Below are 15,901 nucleotides of genomic sequence, written 5' to 3' on the forward strand. Positions count from 1 at the left end.
ACCATATCACTACGCAGAAGGAAGTGTGCATCTACTCATGGACAAGAGGCTTGAGCTCATGACAGTGCAAGACGTGAACATTAATGTCATCCTCCTTTGCAGAGCTATAGCATTAGCTAGCTCTGTGGTGCTAGGTGAGCTAGCAGTAGATGCATGCTTCCTTCTGCGTGGTGATTTGGTTGGCAGGTGTAGTTCGGCAGAAAGAAAATAGTTCCTACATGAAACAAGCTCACAACAAGGTCTGTGGATTATACTGAGTAACTGAGTCATGATTTCTGGAAAGAGACATTGCTGTTGAGTTTTTTAAATGTATTGTTAGGCACTTTGAGCACCACAAGCTGAGGGCCATTTAGTTCCATTATACTGGAGAGAAGGCAGACATCTCTACGTCCGATATCTTCAACACTCGACAACTCACACCAAAACAATCTAGACTGATAAATAACACTACAGGTATGTATTTTCGATTTTGGGGTGAGCTTTCTCTTTAAGCCTGTGCATTTCCTTTGCAGTCTCCAATTTAAAAGAGGTACAGTGCTCATTTACACATGGATCACACAGCAGGGTTACTTCATCAATTATTCAAATCCTCCTACACTCAACAGGAACTAACGGTCTTTTACCTTTGGTGCTTTTTTACCTGCCAGACTGGAAAGATATTACACTCAGATTCTGAGTTGCTAAATAATTTTGTGTTCAGAAATCCTGTTCTTTCAGCTCTCCCTTCACCTTGGCAGTTTCTGCCCGGAGGGACTGACTCACCTCTTTCTCAGCCTGGAGCTTGGTGGCAAACTCAAGGTTGGTTGAGGTCTGTTCTTTCAAGTCTCACCCTCAGGTCCTCTACCTGCTGCTCCGTGTCTGACAGAGGGTCTCCTGCTCGGCCCCTCGGGTTACTAATCAGCTCCTGGTCCTCACTCACCTTTTTAGTATGAGACTTCAGCTTTGTTTCCAGTTGTTGATGGTCGGCTGTCTCATCCTGAATCTTTTTGTTTCTGTATTCATCCTGGCGGAGAGGTCGTTAAGGCGATGTGCTGTTCTGCAGTTTGAGGTGAGCTTTCAGTACTTTTACTTTGTTTTCATTGTTCTGCTTTCTGGCCTGCTCGTCAGGGTCCAGGGCTGATGTTGTTTGATATTTCTTGAAGTTGCAGCCTGTCTCTGAGGGACAGATTGTCTTTGTGTTACCTGGTGAAAGGTCTGGACATAGTTTTTCTATCTCTACATCAGTTAAGTTGCCCTACACACCACTACAAAGAAAAATGAGAACAAAATTTTCTAAGATCTATGTGTAGCTTGGAGTTACAAATATTACCTTTTCTTGATGTTTCATATTGGCAAAGTGTGTATTTGGCATGTCTTACTCTGATTAAACACTTTAATTCATAGTAATGATGCGTTTTTTGTTGCCTAGCAGTGCTTTAAATTTCATAACACATTTTTACTTGTTTTCTGGTAAAAACAAAATTCCCGTAATGTGTGCCGACGTCTCAGGGCGCAGTGCCAACACAGCCTGATGAAGACCAAACTGTGTTATTACAGATAAATGTTTCCTTCACTAACATGCTCTTTACCGCCATTTATGTGCTCTTCTTTGTCTTCGTCCCTCTGCTTGTTGTCACCTCTCCAACCCGATCTCCTCTTCCTCCTCTTTGCCCATCTTTTATTTCAGACACCATGTTAGTTTCCCATCCACCCAGACATCCCGAAATCCCAGACAGTCAGCCAGAGACTGAACACAACAACACCTCCCTTCCACTCGTCACTTATTTGCCAGGTAAGGACTGCCACGCTGAACACAAAAATATATTTCTTGGCTTTTCCTTATTTCCTCTTTGCACCATGATCCTGCTTTACCTAGAAAAACACTCAAACATTAATCAAGACATCAAACAAACACGATTTAACCATAAACAAAGACGTCCAGTTTCCCGACAGGTTGGTGGCTGCTTGCCTTGTTGGGCTTTTTGTTTGTGCAGGAGGTGGGAACATGTTAAAATAAATATGAAAGACGCGTTCAATATGCCTGCTGTCTGTGCTGGCTCGGGTTTTTGTGCCCGCTGTGTGCATGTGTGTGTGAAAGTTGATGCTTGAAGTGTATCCAAGCTTTTCTTGCTTCATTAACTCACTACAAGGAAGACATGGCACAGATCCAGCCTCTCTGTCTCTCTCTCTCTCTCTCTGTCTCATCTCTGTTTTTTTGCCGTTGTGACTGCAGTCACTCGTTGGCGTGCCAAGGCATGCTGGGATTGAACAGAGGAAATCTGGTCGGTGTGGGATGCCCGACTTGGCTTGTGTCCAAACTTTGGACGGAGGGCTGGCCCAGGCATCTCTTATGCTTTCATAACAAAAAGGTATCATCTCCCATTGGCTTGTTGTGCACTGCTGTGTGTCCTCCAAGATGGCCGCTGAACTTAATGGACTCCCTGCATCCTGCATCCCATCTCGACTCTGCTTCCTGCGTGTTTTTCTGCACTTTTTTTCCGCGCTGAAGCGTCTGGCTGCCTTTGTGCTGTTGAGCCTAACATGGTTGTCTGTCCATTCATGCTTCTGTGTATGTGTGTATGTGTGTGTGTGTGTGTGTGTGTGTGTGTTTGTAGAGGTCTAATGCTGCAGACAGACAGTGGCAGACTGTGTCTGGAGGCAGGTAGACGAGAAAAGCTGCAGAAAATGTGAGAGACAAAACAGAGATTCATGCACAGACAGACAAACAAACACAGACAGAGACACATCCAGACAGACAAACAGACAAGTGCAGATTGACCTGCAGACAGGTAGTCACACAGACAGCACAAAAAATTGCAGATTAAGATGTGAAAAACACCAGTACACTGACCCTGCGAAACACAAAGGCACATTAGAAAATATGAGACATCAGACAGACAGACAGGTACAGATGGCAGACAGATACACAGACACAAAGATCCAGGCAGGCAGAAGGACAGACAGACAGACAGGTGGACCCTGTAGCAATCAAGAGCAACATCCCTCCTGCTCTCCCTGTGTGGTGAGGATCAGAAACGAGGTACGCTTTCTTTTATCCTTCTTTATTTCTCTGCCGTCCCGCCATCCGCTGCGCTTTGTTTCTTCCTGTGTGCTTATTTTAGCCTCCTTTCTTTTTTTTGTTTTGTCTATTTTTTTGTCTGGGTTTCCTTCGCTCCTTTGTGCCCGTGATGTGTGCCGACGTCTCAGGGCGCAGTGCCAATGCTGCCTGATGAAGACCAGGCTGTGTGTGCTCTTGTTTGTGTGTGTGTGTGTGTGTGTGTGTGTGTATGTGTGTGTGTGTTGGCGTATGCAGATTGGCTTGTTTGGGGCCGGGGGCAGCTGCAAACACTTGTTTGTAGCATTACATCCATGTGAGGAGTGAGAAAAGGACCCACTGCCTGTCTGCCCTTTGAGAGAACTCAGTCCAACTTTATAATTGGATGTTCTGAAAAAAATCAATACATTCAAAATATTGTGTGTAAGAGAAAATAAAATAGATCAAGTATAGCAAACATTACGCTGCAAAAATGGACAACATGCAACATCCATTCAGCAAAAGGGAAAGCAGAGTAGGATAAATAATGAATACAGTGTATCTATCATAGTGTACAATTTTGCAATTACAAACAGGGATTGTTTTGAAAACTATTTATGCTGGTGCACCAAAGGTCACTCCGACCAAATCCAGGTTTGAATTCTTACAGTTTTCATGCTTGCTTTTTGTCTTCCTCCCTGATTTGATTTTGTCGAATAGCACAACACTTTTCAGAAGCTTCGATGTTGCAGCATCTTAAAATGAAATGGTAAGAAGAATTTTTAGAGTAGCCCATGCTCTTGAATGCATTGTCGCACAAATATTATGTCGCTTTAGTCACATAAATGGAAAGTGAGATAAATAAAATCAGTATATATACATATATGTTTAACATGCATGGATTACAGGACACACGCCAAATCATCTACATCATCACAATAATTTGAATACATTTTCTGGAACTTGGGGTGAGGTGGAAATGCAAACCACACACATTACCAGGAATTCTTTTATCCAGGTAAACAAATTTGTGGTAATAAAAGTTCCTGGAAATGTTGGTGGAAAAGGGGCTATTGGGCACAAACATGCAAAACCTGGTTTTACTACTATACTGCTTTTTAATGCCAGTTGTGGCAGGCATTTAATCCTTCACTAAAGTTAAGTGTTGAGTAAAAGTAGCAGTACTGCAGTGTGAAAATACTCCATTACAAGCAAACATTGTGCAATGTCAGTTAAATAAAAGAACATCAATATTGCCAGCAAATTGTAAGTATGAAAAGTAAAAGTACTTATACCATAAAAAATTAATTAATAGCCTGGGATATTATTTGCTTAAATCACTGAAATCAACAGGCCTATATTTAAGAAATAAAATCAAATTATTATTATTATTTAAACCAGTATGAATATTACTTGTTTAAGAACTAGGCTTCAGATAAGATATCAATTATGAATCATCTTTTGATCTAGCTTTGACAGACAGAGCATCAGAGAGAGTTACAGCATTTGAGGATTACAGCATCCAGGATACCAACACACCACTTTATCCTGTTAAAACAACACTCACAACTTGAATTAATTTTCACGAAAAACCCTTTTGATTCTTTTAATCTAAGGACCCTTACAGACTAAAGGAATATGAATAACTTACATGGTAATGGACACATAATTTTAGGTAGCCAACAGCCGGGTTTGATGCATCTGAAGAACTTCTTTAAAAAAAAAAAAAAAATGAACGGCTTGGCAACCAGACCAGGTGTCCGACTGAGACAGGTGTTTATTCATCAAAATGTGTAGCCACACTGGGCTAGTAAAAGGGACTGGGCATTTAATTGAGAGTAGGATTTTAGTTTTACGGTAATTCAGAAAAAAATGCCCCCTGTTAGTTTTACTATTTTATATAGTTACTGTTGGGTATTTTAATTTTTAACACTACACTATATAATAAACTAATCATATGTTTTTTATGGAAGCTCTTAATCTATAAAGTAACCGCAGCTGTCTGATAAATGTAGTGAAGGAGAAAGTATTTGCAGCATGAAATTGGGGGGTTGTGGTTCAGGAAGCAGAGCAGGTCATCCACTACTCAGAAGATCGGAAGTTCAATCTTCAGCTTGTCCAGTCCGCATGTTGAAGTATCCTTCGTCAAGACACTGAACCCAAAATTGGTCCTTGTGGCTGTTCCGTCAGTGTATGAGTGCGTATAAGATGAGTAGCACTTTATTTGGTCGCTTCCACCACCAGTGTGTGAATGTGTGTGTGAACGGGTGAATGTGACATGTAGTGTTTAAGTGCTATAAAGACTACTACTGTACATGAGAATACATGAAAGTCTGTAAGGCACAGTAAGGGTATGAATGTACTGTACTGTACGTATTGAGCAATATGCAACTCTCGATGGGAATGGTTGTTTCAATTATTTTTTATGATCACTTGATTAGTTTCGATGCCCACAGGTGGTCACTTTATGTGAGTGGAGGTCTTGTTGTTTTTCTTGTGAGAGCTCATTTAATTTCCTATCAGTTTTGCTGAATGTAGCCACGGTGATGTCACCCATAGGTTTGTGGACTCCCACTTCGAAGCCTCGAGTTTGGGAATTTGGTCATCACCATCTTGGATTTTTGGAGCCAGGAGACGTTAGAGATAACCTGAACGCTAACTATTAGCTTGATTAGCATGCTGCTTATAGAGTCTATAGTTGACTGTGATAATGCTAATGCTAATTTTCACCAGCGAAAAACAGGTTTAAAAATATTAAAACAAAATGTACTTAAAGGAGAAATTTAATTTAGTACAGTACAGTAACTTTCTTGAACTGAAAACACACTGAAACAGTGACAGCTATGGCTACTCCTCTACTCTATGAATCTGGGGTTATGCCATTGTTATGTTACCTTACCCAGTAGCACCCAGTTACCTAACACCGTGGGTAGTGACCCACCTGTCACTCAAAGCAGTCATACTCTTGATTATGTATATCTTTAAGACTTCAAAAGATTTAAGTGGGTGAGTTGCATAAAAATCAAGCCTCTGCACAGTTTTCAAGAACAGGGAAATTAGCCAGAGACCAAAAAACAGCCTTTAAACATGTTGATTTCTGCTGGAAAGTTGGGCATTTTAACATGGGGGTCTATGGGGATTGACTTACTTTTGGAGTGTCCCCCCCAGATTTGTAGTGACCCCGATCCATCCCCCCCACTGCTCCCCCCACAAAAAGAGGATCAATGTTCCATTAGTTAGGCTAACTTACATTGCAGCATAAAGTTGAAATGGCAGCGGCAGTAGCCTTGTCAGTGATCAATCCACATTACACCAATTCAAGAAGGAGAAAGGCTCGAGCAGATCCTTGCAGAGTTGGGAAAGCAAGGTGTTCAATTTTCCATGTAATTCTCGGTTAATAACGCTGCCCGGTGTTTGTGCTACGACTGATGGTGCGTTCAGTTGTACTCGTAAGTCGGAGTTTTGAAGTTGGAAAAGCACTGAAATCTAGCATCTACAAGCATAAACGTTGGGTTTTTTGTTTCATTTCATTAACTGTCCATTTTTTTTCAAATTCCACGTTCCATGTCCCAGTTTTTAAACTGGGAAGCGCTCAGTTTGGAGGTTATGTTGTTCGGAGCTCCGAGTTCCGACTTCCAATGTAAATGTAACGCACCATAACGCACGGGGGTCCTAAGAGGAGCTGGTAGCTGTGCCTGTGCCTGTGCCTGTAGCGGTAACCATAGTGATCATATACAACTGTCTAATGACTGAGCTGGTGATTTTTCTGCCACTTGAAGCCAGAGAAGAAAGAAAACTAATCACAGCGTTTTTTTGTTTTTTTTTCAAGAACCAAAAGATGTAAATATCCTATGCCTGTTGCCTGTTGACTTTCCCAGATGTGGCAAATATTTGTTTTGTAATGTTGAGTAGCTAGTCTGACAATAATGAGAAGGCATTTGGACTTACCTGAAGTAGGCTAAATGTAAAATAACAGCATTCTAGGCTGTAGGTGAATATCTTTAATGTTGTAGTAAGCAGCAACAGTTTGATCATGTATGGCTAGTGTTGATCAGATAGACCTTTGTTTACCAATGTTCATTCAGTCAGAAAACTCACGATTCTAATGTTTATTGCAGCTGTATATATGTATATATATATATATATATATATATATATATGCATTTACACAAAATAACTAACATTTGCTGACAGCCCCCCCCCCCACTTTAAAAAACCCATCTGCGCCCCTGGATTTCACTGAGTGGAATTCAGTTGACATTTCTGGTTATGGGAAAGAGGTAAGCAGCTCATGGTGAAAGGCAGAGACAGGTGGACATTGACTAATATTCATGTAAAGATCAGAGGTCAGACTGTTGGACATAATGTGCTTTGCAGAAGGACGAGCGCGGTCAGTAACACCCTGAGTGGACGTTGGGAAGCCTTACAGTTTACAGCAGATTAGGAGCCTTAATTTAGGTCTAGGAGATGAGAACATATTGGTTTTATGTCTGTGAGCCACTGGCACCAAGTCTTTGATTTAACGACCTCTAGTGGAGAGTTGTGGTAAAACAGGCTGCAGCTGTTTCATCAGTTGCATTGAAGTCTTAAAGTCTATGAAGTCCAACGTGACAGTTAAATTACATTCTTGTCCTTTGAGTGGATTATAGTTACTCATTCTGTAACACCTCAAAGAGTTATGAGTTATTCTGAGGTGAAACTGTTGCTGCTTATATTTCATATTGGAAATGTTTCCATACTTTGTATTCTTGCTGTTTGCTGCCGGTTCCCTCTCATGCTGTCTCATGAAGTGCCAGGAAGAAAGCTTGCTCTAAAAGAAAGAGTCTATTGGTGGCAGATGTTACTCTGGCAGTGAAGGAATGTGTGTGTGTGTGCGTGCGTGCGTGCGTGCGTGCGTGCGTGCGTGCGTGCGTGCATGTGTGTGTGTGTGTATGTGTGTGTGCAATTGTGTGAATGCAAATTAGTGCTGCTTTTGTATTTCTTAATCTTGTATGGTATTTAGCATTTGTAATGTGTCATGACAACATGTGCTTCAGTGTGTGTGTGTGTGTGTGTGTGTGTGTGTGTCTGCCTGCACTCCTGCCTGGCCCTGTCTGTGACCACAACTGTGTTCAGAATAACAATGAGAATCTCAGGCTACCCAGACTGTGTGTATGTGTGTGTGTCTTTGCCAAGGGCTATTGTTGCCCTATTGAGTTTAAGAACAGATTTAAATCTCTCTTCTCCTCTCCTCTCTAGCATGCAGGTGGTTTTGCGAGTTTTATCCCATTAACACATTACTGCTGACCATTCCCAAAGTCGTTAATCTTTTTTATTAATTGCCTACCTTTGGGAAAGCCATTGTTTCCTTTTATTTCGATGCACTATGAAAACAGCTTGGAGAGACTTACAGAAACTTGTTAAAGACATAGGATGTAGACTAATTAATCAGTTTAGTCGGCTTTATTGTTTCATGGCAATTTGTTTGCAAGCAGTATCTGCTCTCCCTGTCCTTGCTGTTGGGTTCATGGATGCTGTAGGAAAGCACTGCATTCACAAGTTATGATATCAGAAAATGAATCCTGTACACAAACATTATGCAAATTATTGTTTAAACATTGATGTTAAGTTAATGGTCTCTATGATTGATATGTATCATATCAATGTTTCTGTGAAAGTGATGTCATTCTGATAAGATGTACGTGAGCTGACTCATCTGGAGGCAGAGGGGATGGTGGATTGCATGACAGCTAGGCAAGATGGCTGCCAAACTGCAGACCACGAATCGAAACCAAAAACAACAAAAACCATTGTTTTATAATGACATCATTTCCAGCTGCAAATGTACCACCGAAACTGTGTTTTTGTCAAGATATTGGTGGCATTTCTAGCAACAATTTTACCATTAAAATAAGCTGTATTTTCGTGAGACATTGGCAGCATCTCCAGCCACGAATGTGCCATCAAACTTGATGTTTTTGAGCGAGACATCAGTGGCATATCTGGAGTCAATTGTGCTACCAAAACTAGCTGTTTTGTGGCAAGACACCGCCGGCATCTCCAGCTGCAAATGTGCCACAAAACTGGGTGTTTTTTGTCAAGACATTGGTGGCATTTCTAGCTACAATTGTGCCACCAAAACTAGCTGTTTTTCACAAGACACTGGCAGCATCTCTAGCTGCAAATCTACCATCAAAACTGGGTGTTTTTGAGCAAGACATCTGCAACACTTCCAGTGACGATTCTACCACCAAAACTAGCTGTTTTGTGGCGAGACGTCGCTGGCATCTGCAGCTGAGATTGCGCCATCAAAACTGGGTGTTTTTGAGCGAGACATCGGGGACATATCTCGCGACAATTGTGCCACCAGGTACCACCACCAGTAGGTTTTTTGTGGTGAGCCATCGTCTGCATTTCCAGCTGCAAATGTGCCACCAAAACTCTGTTTTTTATCGGACATCAGCAGAATTCTAGCAACAATTATGCCTCCAAAACTAGCAGTTTTGTGACAAGAAATTGTCGGCATCCAGCTGGTAAGGTGCCATCAAAAATTTGGAGTTTTTTATCAAGACATTGTCAGCATTTTTAGGGACAATTGTGCTACCAAAACTATCTGTTTTTTCAAGAGACATTGGTGGCATCTCCTGCCGCGAATGTGCCATCAAAACCTAATGTTTTTGAGCAAGACATTGGCGGCATATGTCAATGACTGTGCCACTGAAACTAGGTCTCTTATGCAGACATTGGCTGCATCTCCAGCTGTGATTGTGCCACCAAAACTGGGTATTGTAAGCCAAAATACAATCTTTTCCTAATCATAACCAAGTGGTTTTTGTGCCTAAACACAACCACATGTTAACTACAATGTTTTTACAACATAAAGAAATGTAAAGTTTCAACGTATTGGCTACATAATAATGTACAAATGTTTCATATCTGTGGTTTAAAGAAATAAACAGTGTCAACATTTATTCTGGTAACTGGGCTGAAGTGGCAGTTGCTCACAATTGCTTTTTTTTTTCTGACGCCTTTTCTATGTTAGTTTTAAAGTTGATGTCAGAGCTTGAGTGTTAGACTAATTCGATACAGCTGTGGTCCAAGAGCTTTAGCAAGTTTTAAAGATCTAGCATTTGAGAAGAAAACATGGACTCACGGGGAGATCAGAACAGAATAGATTGACAAAAGTGAATAAAACTTAGGGTTCCTATGATGTGTAGGAGAAACATGCCTCTAGTGTGCATGTGTGACACTTTACCACTTGCCTCCCCCCTCTCTATTTGTCACTCTGTTGATTTGTATGTGCAACACACCAGCAGGCAGACTGACAGCTGTGCCGTCTAGACACCTTATTTATGGTGGTGTTTGTATGTGTGTGTGTGTGTGTGTGTGTGTGTGTGTGTGTGTGAGAGAGAGAGAGAGAGAGAGAGAGACCACTCTACACAAGAAAAGTAGTCATGTGACTTCTCTTAGGTCAATGGTGGCCACACACACGCAGCCGTCAGTGTATTGCACAGTGTATTATCCTCAAACATGGGTCTGACTCAGGTTTGTGTTTTTGTTGCTTTACTGCAACAGCTCGCCCAGTAAGAACAGATCCACAACAGTGAGTCGGTGTTTTGTGTGTGTGTGTGTGTGTGTGTGTGTGTGTGTGTGTGTTGTGTGTGTTTGTGTGTGATATCTACATTCCTCTGTACTCCTGATTGGGTGAGTGTGCAGGATCCTGTTTAATTAGCGTGTCCAAGGCGACGGCTCATTAACATGCAGAGGGGAGGGAAAAGAGGGGCGGTTATGGGAATTATGCAAATTGTCTTGTCATCAAAATAAAACAGGATCGACATTCTGACATACACACACACACACACACACATTTCTATACACACATAATAGTTCACTGAGCTGCAGTGACACTGACGAGTGTCTCATGTTTTTGTCTGTATTTTATGACTATTTTCTGTATTTATTTATTTTTGTTTCAGTCTGTTCTGCTGCTGTTGTTTTGTGCACAATAATCCCATCATTAATAATTTATATTGCACTATTTTCCCTTATTTTAAGATGTTTTCTATGTGTGTTTTAGCCTTTATTGTATCCGCTACACCCAGTATGTATTTCCTACTGTTCAAATAGTCTGTTTGCATGTTTTAATGTCAGCTCAACAGTTGCATACTTCTCTGCAGAATCTCTATGAGCACTTGAAGGCCTCTTAAAGTCATTTAATCCATTTAAAATACACAAGTACCAGACGCTGACGACTGTTGACATTTTCGGGGTGCAAGCCTACAATCAGCTGTGTTGCTCTGCAGTATTCTTGTTTCTGTTTTCACTCTGTTCCTTCTAGTGAGAGCACGGGGCTCAGTTTAGTCGTATCATACTATTTTGGTCTGCAGTTTGAGAACAAGACAGTTACTTTTTAAGACTTCTTAAGCCTAATGCATATTTCGAAATACTTGTTACTGAGCTGCGATGCATGATTTCTTAACTAACTTACTTTGTGATTTTGTTTCCTGATACAGAAACAGTTGAGCAAAGTGCTTCAGAAGACATTTTTTGCTTCAGGTGATCAGAATCAGAAATACTTTATTTTATTTCCTGGAAGAAATTGGGTCATTTACAGTTGCTCTTATAAGCATCAGGAAATTGTAAGAAAATAGAAAATAAGAAGTATGTAAAAAAAAAAATATAAAGATATGTGCATTATGTTACAATATATAAAATATTATATTATATATAAATAAAAAAAACCTACAAATATATGCATCATACTACAAATGTGTCACATATAAATGCAAGAAGTAAGAATTAAATAAGAATAATAATTTAAAAGAGTGTTGTACTGTTGAAGTATTGCAAAAATGTTTGTACCCTTGGAGGCCCTTGTGTTGTTTACTGTTTGATGGTAAACAGCTGTGGATGAAAGTGCCAACCTGGCGGCTAAAATATGAATTTGTGTTTTGTGATATGTTTTTTTTTTTTTCTTGTTCCATCATCATGTGAGTGAGACGCACAAAAGAAAGAGTCGGGCTCAGGAAGTAGGAGAAAGAAAACGAGGGAGAAAAAGGCTCAGTGTGTGTGAATGTCTGCCAGACTGCTGGTGTGAACCAGTGAGTTGATTGTCCTGCAGCCATTGATATGGAGATGGAGAGGGAAGAAAGGAACTGTGTGTGTGTGTGTGTGTGTGTGTGTGTGTGTGTGTGTGTGTGTGTGTGTGTGTGTGTGTGTGTGTGTCCTGGTGAGTAGAATTGAATCATAAAAATTTTAGGGTGTTATAAAAATCAAAGGCACCAGTCAATTATATCCAGAACTAAATGAAATTATCACAGCAACAACAAATTTGGGATGCAATAAACAAAGCAATTAAAGAGCATAAATGCATAAATCTGTCCCTGGTATATCAGCATCCCCCTTTTTTGACATTCCATCTCATGTCTGTGATGACAACACTGAACACAGCTGTGCAGTCCAACATTTAACACAGTAAAACGCAAGATGAATTTAAATATCAGTTTGCAGAAACTCGGGAGCAAGGATGTAGTATAGGAGGATTATGAGAAGAAAAGTACAACCAGTAATGATTCTGGTGCCAATAAAATACTGTAAATAATGTTATATGCTCAAAAATGTCTGTAAGATTCTCACTTAAGGTAAAAAAGCCTTTATGGAACACTAAAACTCTCCATTAAAACTCAAGAGTCTCTGTAAAGCACTATGAGGCAAATTGTATGAGTGAAGCAGTTAAGTTGTTACCATCAGATCAAGAGAGGAAAACACTGACTGGATGATGTCTAGTTTTTTTTAACTGCATAATATATGACGTTTGCAGCTGATGGTAGTTTTAACATGAGAGAAAGAAATGTTCAGTGAGATTAAACATCGAGACGAGGTACAAAATGATGGAAGGCCACGACTGCCAGTGTGATGAATAAAAAGGATCCTATTAAGTAATTTTAATCAAGGTAATGACTAAGTATCTCGAAATGACTTAATATCTTAAAATAATTACGTATTACCCTAAAATAATGACTTAGTATCTCATAATAATGACTTAGTATCTCATAATAATGACTTAGTATCTCCAAATAATAACTTAGTGTGTCAAAATAATGACTTAGTATCTCCAAATAATAACTTAGTGTTTAAAAATAATGACTTAGTATCTCAAAATAATGACTTAGTGTCTCAAAATAATGGCTTAGTATCTTAAAATAATGACTTAGTGTGTCAAAATAATGACTTAGTATCTCAAAATAACAACTTAGTGTCTCAAAATAATGACTTAGTGTGTCAAAATAATGACTTAGTATCTCAAAATAATGACTTAGTGTCTCAAAATAATGGCTTAGTATCTTAAAATAATGACTTAGTGTGTCAAAATAATGACTTAGCATCTCAAAATAACAACTTAGTGTCTCAAAATAATGTCTTAGTATCTCAAAATGACTTAGTGTCTCAAAATAATGACTTAGTATCTTAAAATAACAACTTAGTATCAAAATAATGACTTAGTGTCTCAAAATGACTTAGTGTCTCAAAAAAACTACTTAGTGTCTCAAAATAATGACGTATCTTAAAATATTAACTAAAGAATCAATATCTCAAAATAATTAATGTCTGAAAATAATGACTTAGTAGCGTTTCTAAATATTTTTGAAATACTAAGTCATTAACTCTGAGGTAAGTAAGTCATCATTTTGAGAAAATTTCTCGTTATGACTCACAGGATCTTTTTTCAGCACCCCTGCGGAAATGGGCTTCCATACAAAACAGCAGCAGAAACATAAAAAACAAGGAAAATGAATGGTAATAAAATATCTTAAATTCTGCAGTATCGCCTGTCAACATCCAGTAACAAAATTATAATTCATTTATGTGAAAATGTTAGGTATCATTACCCTGGGTAAGGCGTCCCATACATCTTAAGTTATTAGACAGCAAATAAGTCACACTTATCTCATCGTATCTCAATTCAACCATTGCCTGGATACTAAGTTAGAGTTAGTCAGCAAAATCTTGTTTAAAGGTTACATATGTGACACTTGGAGCATTAATATAGCAGCACACAACTATTTGCTACATATAGTGGAGTGAAGGCGTCTTGACCACAGCAGTCAGCACTGTCCATGCAGTCAGCACCGTTAGCTGCTGAGTTCTCTGGTGTGCCCTCTAGTGGAATCCTCCAGTAATACAGATAATACATAGGCAAGTATGCAAACAATTCTGTTCCCGACGCAGCTGGTAGTGTACATGAAGGCATGGTTAAAAAGTTAGTTTATGTCTCACCTTCGTAGGCAGGAAAGATGGCAGGTACCTGAGGGGGCATTTATTACTAAAAGATGCTCCAGACGAACACGGTCATTGTTATATTAAATACAGTCTTATAAGTGGAACACTTCAGGGTTTATTCTTTCTTTTAGAATTGCAGCATGCATTTTGCAGCATTTCTGAATGTCAGTGAAGGACTCGCTCTTCTTGCCATTTAGTAGCTTAATTACAAACTTAACAAACTTGAAAAAAAAGCTCTCACCTTCATCTCCCCCTCCCTTCCCCATGTCTTTATTTCTCTCTCTTACACTCTCCATTTCTAATCTCCAGTCATTTCTCGCTCCGTCCTCCATGCTCACTGAGATGTGAAATCTGTACAGACCCTTCCCCCTGTAAGTCCCTCTCTCTCTTTCACTTCTTATATCTCTCTCTCTGTCTTTCTCTCTCTTTCTCCTCTGCTCACACGCTCACGCACTCTCTCGCTCTCACTGTCATTGCTGGTCTTTTGTTTCTGGTAGAATGAAAACCAATTGCTGTTTGGCACCGGGCCAGAATCCAGAGAGATGGGGAGGAGAGCACGCGTGCATACACACACACACACACACACACACACACACACACACACACACACATATCCACGAAGTGAGATTCTCATTAATTTTCAAAATAAACCATTAATGATCCAGGAAAGTCAGAAACAGAGAAGCGCTATGATCTGTCTGTCCATCCATCTGTCTGTCTGTCCACAAATGGCATACTTATATGAACTGATTAATGGATGTCTGTATCCACATTAGGGCTGCCCTTGACTAAGAATCTTCCTAGTCAACCAATAGTCGTCACTTAGGGCCATTAGTCGACTAGTTGCCCGCATGTTTACAATATTAGTTTAATTATTAAATGATATATGTTGGGCGGGGCAACACAATGGTTTGAGTTGAAGGTGTGAGAAAGAATAGTATCAGTAACATTGTTAACACTGTGCTACATTACAGAGAAACACAAAACCGTACTAATGAACCTTCATTAATATAGGCCTATATTTTATCTCCAAGTGCACGTCACACACTGAGCGAGCCGCCTGTTAATGACGCTGTGGGCTAATGGGCATGTAGCTACTTCCATGTTTCAGATGATACGTCATGTTTGTAGTCGACCAATGAAGATGAGTTTACATATCACCTTGGGTTCATCGAGCCCAGTCTCAAGCTGAAGTTGTCGAAATCTGGCATTTGGGCAGTGACTTGCAGCGTCAGAAACCAACGAAAAAAGGCGTCCTTTATGTCGGCATGATGCGCGGCTGGTTGCTGTTATAGTTTAATGGCGCCTAGCGGCATCAGGCGGGACAAGGATGAAGGACGAGTTAAGGTGGTGAAAGTCCGACTGTGGCATGCTGGATGGGTCCAACAAATGCCAACTTTCACCTGAGAGAGCGGTGTTCGTGTCCTGTAAGATTCTCAAGCCAAACCCTGTTCTTTTTTCCTAAACCTAACCACGCGTGTTTATTGTTGAAGGAAAAAAAGGACAATTCGCAATTTTGTAGTGACACAGTGTGTTTATTTTGAAAGAAACTGTATGTGAACAGTAAATTTCCTGTGAAAACAGAAGTGTATTTTGAAAGAAGACAATGCATGTAACAAGCAGAACTTG

At 40.0% G+C, this 15,901-nt stretch overlaps 1 protein-coding gene across 1 annotated transcript in view; it reads left to right on the forward strand.

Annotated features, from left to right (window-relative positions):
- The window catches only part of LOC125878776 (protein kinase C beta type), a 288,745-nt gene extending 273,327 nt beyond the window's left edge, over positions 1-15,418 (forward strand). Inside the window, exon 18 of the transcript XR_007447789.1 lies at positions 15,195-15,418. The gene's annotated coding sequence lies outside the window, so the exon portion shown is untranslated. The remainder of the gene's footprint in view (positions 1-15,194) is intronic.
- Positions 15,419-15,901: the final 483 nt, after the last annotated feature.

Source organism: Epinephelus fuscoguttatus, linkage group LG19 (assembly GCF_011397635.1).
Source record: "Epinephelus fuscoguttatus linkage group LG19, E.fuscoguttatus.final_Chr_v1".
In the NCBI taxonomy this organism is placed as follows: Eukaryota; Metazoa; Chordata; class Actinopteri; order Perciformes; family Serranidae; genus Epinephelus; species Epinephelus fuscoguttatus.